Genomic DNA, 10,552 nt, shown 5'->3' with positions numbered 1-10,552 from the left:
GATTGTTGGGGGCTGACATTTCCCTGGAGCAGCTCATATAGTGGCCTAGCTATACGAGAGAAATCTTGTACATATGCTCTAAAGTAGCTAAGAAACCCAAGGAGTCTCCTTACCTCCTCCACTGTCTGTGGAGTCTTGTCTTTCAGAGCCTGAACTGCTTCGATGTCTTTTGGATCTACCCTAAGCCCATCTTTGGAGACCAGACGTCCAACATATCTAACCTCCTTGCGAAACAACTCACACTTTTCTGGCCTTAATTTGACGCCATGGCATTGCAGGGCTTGTAGCACACGCCGCAATACCTCTACATGCTCCTCGAAGGATTTGGAGAAACAGAGAACATCATCTAAGTAGGGGATACAACACTCATCCCTTAGTGTGTCCAGCATTTCCTCCATGCTTCTTTGAAAGGCGGCTGGGGCATTTGATAGTCCAAAGGGGATTCTGACCCATTCATAAAATCCCCAAGGAGTTGTAAAAGCGGTCAGGTGCCTCGAACCCTCAGCAATGAAGCCCTGATGGTAGGCTTTCCCCTGATCTAGAATGGAAAACCAAGCATACCCTCCAAGTGAATCAATCAGGTCTTGTATGCGAGGCAGTGGATGCTTGTCCGGCACAGTCTTTTTGTTAAGGAGTCTGTAATCAATACAGAGACGCAGTGACCCGTCTTTCTTTCTTACGCAAACTATAGGTGCAGAATAAGGTGATTGGGACTTCACAATCCACCCTTTCACTATGAGGTCTTGAATGTACTCCTTTACTTCCTTGTACATTGGTTTTGGGATTGAAGCATAAGCTTTCTGGACAGGAGTGTCATCTGTGAGCCTGATTGACATTTGGAGTGAGGGGATGCACCCAATATCATTGCTGTCCTGGGCAAATGCCGCTGATTCCTCAATCAACACTTTGCTGACTAGCTCCTGTTGTTCCGGGTTCAGATGAGTGATGTCAACTGGTGGGAGCCAGCACTCAGTAGAGGGCGTTGTAGGGATGGTGCCATCCTTGACATCTACTTTATCTGGCAAGACTGGCAAGCTCTCACCAGTTTGTGCTTCAGCTCTTCCCGTCCCCATGACTTTTGCAACATGCTGGATTGATCCCAGATAGGTTATTTTTGGGATCACTATCTCATGCTTGTTGTGATTTGAAATGGTCACTGTAATGTGAGGTCGCTTGTTTTTACTTATCTCCAAAAGACCCTCCCCAATGTTCAGCTGCTCTAATGTTCCACTGTGTTGTGACGGTTCATACAGCACTACTGGGTCAGATAGGTTGAAGGTAGGGGGTACCCTACACTGTACCTGTACCGTTTTGCCGGCTGGAATATTTACACTGTCCTTTCCCAGCCTGACTGTGGCGACTCTGTCATCTGATGATTTCTGCGTTTGGATGAAGTTAACTATAACTTGTACTTGGTCGGTGTCAGCACCAAGCGCCTGTTGAAGAAGGCCAGTCACCATGGTGATCGTGTCTGAAGATGACTCTGACCCACTGATCATTTTGTGAAGGACATTGGATCCTAACAGTGGCTGAGGGAGGGGGATCTGGCTTACAAGGAAGGGAACCTGTATGGCCAGATGTGGGTTGTCATTCCCAGAGAGATTAACAGTCAGCTCTACCCATCCATCATGCGGTATGGTTTGCCCATTTGCAGCATACAAATCAAGGCTTTCCCCTGGGTCGAGGAGGTCTTCCAGTGGCCTTATGGGATGGGTTGGGATGAAGGTATCATGCCATGACCTGTCAATAATGCTTACTTGGGAGCCTGTATCAAATAGAACCATCACAGCATAGCCACTGACGTAACATTTCAACAAACTCCTTTTCCCAATCAGTGGTGCGGTGTTACTGTCATGTTCAGAGCCTGATGTCTCTTGAAATCCATCCCCACCATGTTTCTTGGATTGTTTGCTTTGCCTCTGTTTTAGTTGTTTAGGTGTGGGGTTGACTGAGTGTGAGTGGAGTTGTAGGGCAGTTTTTGGTTCTCCCTCAGTGGACTCGGGCTCTCGCTCCCCTGATGTCTTCGTTGTTTTCAGACAGCCAACTGCCAGATGCCCTGAATCACCACAGATGAGGCAGTGGTTGCAGCTCTCTAATCTTTGCAATGAACAGTTTGTGCATTTGGGCCTTCGACCTTTTCTTGGGGGAAGAGGCTGGCCAGCTGTGCTTGTGCCTAAAGGTCTTACCGTGGTCTGATAGGGGATTTGTGGGGAAAAAGTCTTTGAGTGTGTTGCCTGTGTGGCTGTGGCTTGCTGGCTCATTAGGTTTGCCACCATGTCTGTCAACACCTGCACCTGAGCACTGAGTTGCTGTATCGTCTGGTCGTCCTTCCTGCGTGCAGTATTATCTCCATCATTCACATGAATGCTATGTGCATGGGGTGTTTTCTGCCTGGGTACACAGTTCAACCTTCGCAAATGTTCATTTTCATCACTGATCATCTTGGTTATGTGGCTGACAATTTCCTCATCAGTAACATCAATATTGGAGAGGAGTGGCCTCAACTGTTGCCTAATATCTGCATGCCTGGCCCCTAAACCCTGGTAGATGCTGTGGAGGAACACTTGCTGGATGGTTTTAGGTTCATAGTGAATTTGTGTGTTGGGCTGCTTTGACAAGAAGATTATTTTCTGCTTCAGGCCAATCATGCGATACACAAACTGCTGTGGTGGTTCCTGTTCATTCTGCTTGGCACACATGAGTTCTTGAAACAGCTCTGTGCTCGCCTTTTCACCCAGATGTGACCTGAGGAAACCCTTGAGTTCACAGATTGTTAATCCATCTTTATTAGCGAGCATGTCTTTAAAAGCTCCTGGCTTGACGGCCTTCAGTGCTCCTCGAACCACCTCAGCCTCAGTGAATCCCTCCTTAAGCCCATCATCTATTTGTTTAGAGATACTGCTATATGTGATGTCTGAGCTTTGATCTCCGACCTGCCCCCCGTGTACCTTAAATTCTCTGCGTTGAAGATAAGGAAGGTCCTTTAAGGATACAACCCCACCCGTATCTATCCTGAAGGGTGTGTAACTCACAGAAGTCTGGGGTCGGGCTGATCCACCTTGGTCATGAGTCTGTATGGGTGGTGGGTTAGTCATTTCTTGATGTTGTTGCAGTTTCTTGCCCAACTCTTGATACATTGTTTGTAGCCGGTCGACACCTTGAAGAGGATCCTCAGTGTGGAGATTGACGGGTTGTGCAAGAGTATTTGGGCTGTCACCTGCTGGATGATTTGAGCTTTGTGGGCTGGCAGATGTAACATTACTTACTTTTAGCTGTGCAGTGTGATCAAGGGTTCTGGACAGAGTGGTTGTGGGTGTTTCAGATTCTTGAGGTAACCCTTTTGTACCAGCAGTTGAAGTTTGTCCATCAAGAATATCACACACCAAGTCATTTAACATCAGCAATTGGCTCATGCCTTGATCTTCAGAGTTAAGCAGTGTTTCCGACTGCATGTAATTAAGGATATAGTTAACGCATCCTTCTTCATCAGTTGGCTCCAAGCTGTCTGCTCCCTGGCTGTCGTCTGTAATCTCTTTGGCCAGTTGGTATACTTCCCTCTCAGAGAGCTTGAACAAGTTCTTTTTGATGCACCACACCAGCTGTTTGCGTGCTGTGGTCATGATGGGGAAGTCTGCCTAAACAGTGGTGCAATTCCCTTGATTGAATGAAGGGCTTTCTCTTCCTCCAGTCTCCCCTATTGGACATCCACCAGCTGTTGTCACAGGACCTCTCGACATCTTTGTGGTTCAGGAATCACTGGATCTTCACCCCTCGATGATTCGGGTGCAGGCAGATCCCGGACGAGCCCCCACAATTTGTTATGGGTCCCAGGATTGGTACCGCGGCAACAAAGTGATAAGTCTGTAAGGATACAGAAAAAAGCGCAGCAGCAATGAACATACGTGCAGCGTTTGTCATCCAATTTGCGTCTGCTTTAATTTACAAACACTTATTATTTTACAAACAGTTCCCTNTGTATGGTTGACCACTAACCTGTAAGGATACAGAAAAAGCGCAGCAGCAATGAACATACGTGCAGCGTTTGTCATCCAATTTGCGTCTGACGTGAGGGGCGGAGTGCCTCACCTATTGCAACCTGGCCTTACACTCGTCCACGAACAAAGGTTCCGCAGGCATGCTGCTCGCATTTATCAGTTCTTTTCTTCAAACCACTAGGATGAAGTATAAAGTCTATCAGAAAAATAGAAAATTCTACTAATTTTGCTAAACAAAATCAAAGTGGTCACACAATTATTTTGGGTGTACTACACATGTACAGGGAAGAAATGGCAGGAGGAACTTGCAAAAGTATTACTGGCATATCGGTCAACAGAAGAAACATCAGCTATGCTCATGCTTGGGCAAGATATCCTCACAAAGTGTCTTAACACGGAGGAGGAATGTAGACTCCCAAATGGTACGGAGAAAATGATAGACCATCACGATGAATACAAAACTAAAATGAAAGAGTATGCTGACCAGACCAACAGAGCAAAACACCACAACTTTAAGCTTGGAGATGTAGTTTACATTGCTAGTATGGAGAACAGAAAGCTGGATAACACATTTAAAGACATTCGTTATGTGATATTGGGAAACACTGCTGATGCCTTTCAACACAGAAGATGGATCAAGAGTAAGCAGGAATGTCAAACATCTTCGATACACACCTGTGGTAATTGACTTTGTTGCTTTTGAAACTCCATCGGAACACAACATCTAGCTCAGTCATAAAACAGAGGATATGCCGACTGCTGAGACCACTTCATCAGTTGAAACACCATCAGAACCTGACCCACCTGTATCTGAGGTCATCACTATCAGGAAGGGCCGTGTTATCAGAAAGCCCATCGCATACAGAGAGACTTAAAAATAAAATAAAGTAGAGAAAGAAATGTTTCTTAGGATAGTAAGATAAAGTGAAAATTGATTTCTTTGTACATTGTAAAAAAACAAAAAACAAGTCTGTAACAATGTAATTTGAAGACAAGGGTAAAAGGAAACTTTTTGTGTTACAGAAAGGTTTTTGTTCTAAGGAAAATGTTGTATAGTTAATGTTACTGTGTTATCATGAGATTAGAGAACGACAGGGGAAGATAAGACAGGACAGAAAAGGGAGTTATGGTGGCTAGAACAACACTGGAACGTGTTAATAAATAAGCATTAAAAACTAACGGACTGTTTATTTAAACAACAAAAGACATGAAATTTTTAGGAAATGTCAAGTTTCCTGAAAAAAACATGAAAATCCATTTACCGTATTTTCCGGACTATAAGTCGCACCAGCCATAAAATGCATAATAAAGAAAAAAAAGACATATATAAGTCGCACTGGAGTATAAGTCACATTTTTTGTGAAATTTATTTGATAAAATCCAACACCAAAAACAAAAATGTCATCTTGAAAGGCAATTTAAAAATAGAATAGCGGCAACAACAGGCTGAATAATTGTACGCTAATGTGATCCATCCACCCTTTCTCGAGACTGCAACTGAGGGGGATTGGATTTTTGGCATGGTTTTTCGTTTGAAAATGACCATTGGTGGCAATTTTGATCCATCTCCACAGTGAAGTGTGATTTCTCATGACCAGTTGTTACTTATATTCACACTCTTTTGCCCTTTCTCTGCAACACTTCGGCCCATGGGAATGTCAAACGTGATGACAAGCCTCTCCCAGCAGCACGTTGTTCAAGCACCCATATGCGAACTCGTTCCTCTAGCTGTGGCCACCTAGCTGTGGCCACCTAGCTTTTAGCCCGCGATTGGCTTTTTTTGTTTTCTTCATTTTATTAAGATTAGCCTCGGCTTTTCGCCAGTCCCTCACAAGTTTCTCACTAACTCCAAACTTTCTTTCCGCTGCTCTATTACTGTTTTCGGCTGCATATTTTACTACTTGCAGCTTGTAATCTGCAGAATATGATCTTCTTTTTGGTGCCATTTTTGTTTAGCCCTTCTCAGTAGTTTTTATAAGTTACCGCTTGTGTCAAAAATAATAATAAAGGGTGTGTGTGTGGGGGGGGGGGAACACCGCCTGTGTTGAAATTAACAACACATTATCTCTACTGTGAAAAATAACGTGAAATGATATACCATGCTGTAATAATGTGTTAATAATTTCACAAATAAGTCACTCCAGAGTAAGTCGCACCCCCGCCAAACAATGAAAAAAACTTTGACTTATAGTCCGGAAAATACGGTATAACTTTTTGAGGATTCTTGTGCACAGACAGATAGACAGCCAAACAAAGAAACCAACCTTATTGAAAACCTCCTTGGCAGAAGTAACAAACTACAAGCATCAAGATGTCTCTTTCAAAAATGGTAAGTGCATTTAGAAATTTGAGAATTTCAAAGCAAACTGACTAAAATTATGTTTTGTTCACTTTGCCAACAGTAAACAGTGTTTAATGATGATACTGACTGTTCGCGCCAAAATGAATGTTTTATTTTGTTTATTTGTTCAGGTGGCACAGGTGTTCAAGTTTTTTTTTGCACCCCAGGTGATTGCTTGTATGTTGATCGTATGTTATTTATTGGGATACAGGCATACTGAGGAAGTTGTTGGGTGAGGGGTTTTGCAAACTTTTCTGTTGATCGTCTGTCTTAGGTATCGTCATTTTAGATCAATAATTTAAACGTCATTTTGCATCATTCGTGTATTTTTTGAAGTTGAAAATAAATATGAAGACACAAGTGAGGCTGTTACGTCGAGACGGTTCCCCCATCAGATATGGTTCCCCCCTGCGTTTTTTTGCCACGTACGTACAAAAAGTGCGCGTTCATGTTCAACTCTCGTAACCGCCTCGCTGTGCTCGCGCTGCAAGGGAACTACGGAGACCGTGAAAGGTCAAACAACTTGTTTTGGCGAAGTTAACTCACTGTTCCGCTAGCGTGATAGACAGACAGACAGACTCTGTTATGGACAATATAGACAATGTTTGGGGAAAAAATGACTTATCTATTAACAGAATTGTTTAGAGGGGCAAATATTTCTCATTAAAAAACAAACAAAAAAATCCTTATTTTAGGAATAAAATGTGCTAATAATATCAGAATACAGAAAACGTCTACCAAAAATCTGTATGATATTAAAAAAAATGTTTTTATTGTGAAAACATTTCATAAGCAGTTTATACAACTCATCAGATACTGTCCCCCCTCTGTTAAACTGGGGGAACGGTATCTGACGGCCTCATATCGCCCACCAGATACTATTGTCAGCATGTTAAACTGGGTGATATGGGTGATGACATCTCTTTGAAGTTGCAGAATGATCACTTGTGTGGTGATTTGTTTTTTCTATGGGTTTTGTTTATGTTTTATTTTTATTCTTTGGTTTGGGGTTTTGTTTCGATTGTGTTGTATTTTGTTTTTTGTTGTCTCATGTTCATGTTGCATTTCACCCTTCCCCAGTCACTCACTTGCCTGTTAACCATGCCCATCTACACCTGTCCCGACTCTGTAATCACTCCACCTGTTCCCACTCACCTCGTTATCCTCAGTACTCAAATACCCGGTCATTTCTCCCACTAGTCGCTGGTTCATTGTCTGTGTTAGTTGTCTGGTTAGTTGTCTGTGTTAGTCATTGGTTTGCTCATTGTCTCACTGCCATTCCTGGTTCTGCTGCTCCGTGCTTTATGTTCTGCTTATCCTTTTGTTTTGCTGCCATGTCAGCTTTTTGTTTTCGTTTGTTTCTTTAGTTTAATAAATTAGTTTAGTTTCTTCAATATGAGTCTGCGCACTGGGTTCTTCTCCATCAGTTCCACAGTTCCTGACAACTTGGACATGATTAATATTTTATGGAAACATGGCCCTTATTGCCCATTTATGTAGACTAATCTAGCAATATGCTTATTCATCCTCGGCTATTAGAAATTAGTTTTCACGCCTTTAACAAGAACACTGAACTTTATTTACATTTTTTTATGAAATCCACACAATATATTTAAAGATTCAACAAAAGAATAGACAAATTGTCTGTAAATAACTTAAAATAAAATTAAATAAAATACATAACAAACACAATAGTTTCAGCAGGCTTCACAAACAAATGCCTCTTCTGTGTTTGGGAATCCAGCGCAAACTTGGTGAAACCACCTCCCACAGACATCACAGGATATCTGCAAATCAAAAAAAATGTAAAGGTTTACTGTAGTATTGCATTAGTCATGTAGATTATGCATAGTGTGCATTTTCATGTTTTACTTAATATTAAAATAGAAAATAATATATTAGAAATATCCTTCATTATCCCACACTGGGGAAATTCAGGTGCAACAGCATAGGTTCACAGAAAATATCAAAAAGTGTTACAAATATATCAAAACTAAAACAACAATAATAATAATATACGGTACAAGATAAACTACATATACATATGTACTAAAAAAAATGTGCAGTTATGAGAAATAGAAACAGCATACTCCGATGCAAGGGATGTGCACAGAAAGACTTTTTATGTGCATAATGTCAATATGTATTGAACATTAAAAAGACAACAAACTACAATATTGTATAACACTGCAGTGCAGAAAAACAGATATGCAATAACAGCATAAATGTTATTTTAAACTGAGTAAGACTGCAAAGGATTGTACAAATGCCAACGTGTATGAAAACACTTATTAACACTTTATTGGGAGCAGTGATGGTTATAAAGCTTAACAGCTACTAGAATGAAGGAGTAATAATAATTGTAAATATTATTACCTAAGACTTTAAAGTGTTTGATTTTGGGGTGCTATATGCAAGATTAAGAATGTTTAATAATCTTAACTTTTACTGGGCCTATAGTAGTAAGGGATACACATTTCTAATGCACCCCAAGTTATTGTATCAATGTTAAATTTTTCTTGAACTCCTACTCTAAAGATACTTATTTTCTGTACTTTCACCGGGTAGATGTGTGTGCTACTCTCTTTCCAAAATCTTGAACTTATGATGAGGGACATGTAATAATATGAAAACTTCTATGATCATCAGTTTACGTCCTCCACTAGCCGACTGCTGCCACGCTCACCCAGAAAGATCAGTAGCTTCTGCAAGAGATCTTTTGTGTGAGAAAGTCCATCTCACAGCAACTTACCTGTATATTTGCTGTTTTCCTCAAGCTGTGTCTGGAGATTATCTACCATAACAACTATAGACACTTTTCAAGAGCTTACTATGAATACAATTTAAGTCCCTGTCCATTCTCAGTTGACACATCCTGCTTCAACGCAGGCGATCATTATGTGCCAATTCAGAAAAATAATAATTGAGACTCAACAAATCTGAAAAATGTTATAAGTCAATAGCCTTTGTACCATAATTTAAAATATATATTGCTTTTTTTCTTGTAACTACAGTCTATTATCAAACAAACATGCCAGTGAATATTGATATTTTTGGGGGCTTCTTTCTTGCCATGCATGACATGAGGCCAGTCTCCCAAAACATCAATCTCAACAAATGTTCTCATGGGAAGGACAGTCACACACGCCTGCTCAAAAGGCCAAGCAAGAACTTGGCAACTTCTTAGCCTGTATGGTCAGGTCCAGGAGCTTCAAGAAGCCCTCTCCTTGCACTTCCGAAGGTTACTTAAATTGTTTATTTTGGTATCATCTTACTAGCAGCAATATCCTTATCTATAAACTATTTTAGTACTTAATCTTTTTATCATAAGTTTGATTTTTTAACCCTTATTAACAGCTGTTTCATATTTTTACTTATCATAGCAAATTACAACACATGGAAATAGACAAATTAAGCTTTTAAGATTTGGAAAAAAATAGTTTTCTTTAAGAACACTTATTTGAGAAATACGATTATACCAGTGGCGGCTGGCCAATAGAGGGCGCAAGGGCGCAGCCCCACCACTCACATTACCTTGAATAGGACTTAAAAAAAAAAAAATTAAATAGTACATTAAAAATATCTCTAAGTATATGTATATATATTTTTAGTTGTGTAAGATAAATATTTTATAGTTAATGATAAGTAAAGTTGTTTCGTTCATTGGTGACGTATTTCCGCCCCGGGGTGCAAAAATCTTTGTCCATAGACTCTCGTTAAAAGTTGTACATGCGCAGTAGCTCCTCTTCAGTACAAGAGAACAAGAGATAGGACCGTTCAGGGCACATCTCTCCTGCACCCAGAGCTGAATGCAGCTGTGTTTACATTACACCGCTTCCCGCCGCCGGAGGGCGGGACTCCTGCCGCGGGCTGACGTCACATCCGTCTCGCATAAAGTTCGCCTGATTGAAAAGTCGAGCCGCGGGTGAGCTGCCTTTTATTCAAAGACGGTAATAAGTTCATTACGTGACTAAGTTACATTCACAAGGTAATAAATAAGTTCATAGTTAATAATTAGTTTAAGAAAATTTATGCTAAAATCTGTTAGAATGTTTGGTTTTGAATTCTAATCGGAGTGAGACATCTGATCTTCGTTATATTGTACGTTCAGAATACATGACGTAGTGAGTGCTCTCACTATAAAACAAGCTTTGACGTAGTTTCTCCGGTAAAGTTTTGAAAAATAAGGGAGAAAACAGATCTTATAAACGCTAAA

Source organism: Kryptolebias marmoratus, linkage group LG15 (assembly GCF_001649575.2).
Source record: "Kryptolebias marmoratus isolate JLee-2015 linkage group LG15, ASM164957v2, whole genome shotgun sequence".
Classification (NCBI taxonomy): Eukaryota; Metazoa; Chordata; class Actinopteri; order Cyprinodontiformes; family Rivulidae; genus Kryptolebias; species Kryptolebias marmoratus.
This window is presented reverse-complemented; position numbering follows the sequence as displayed.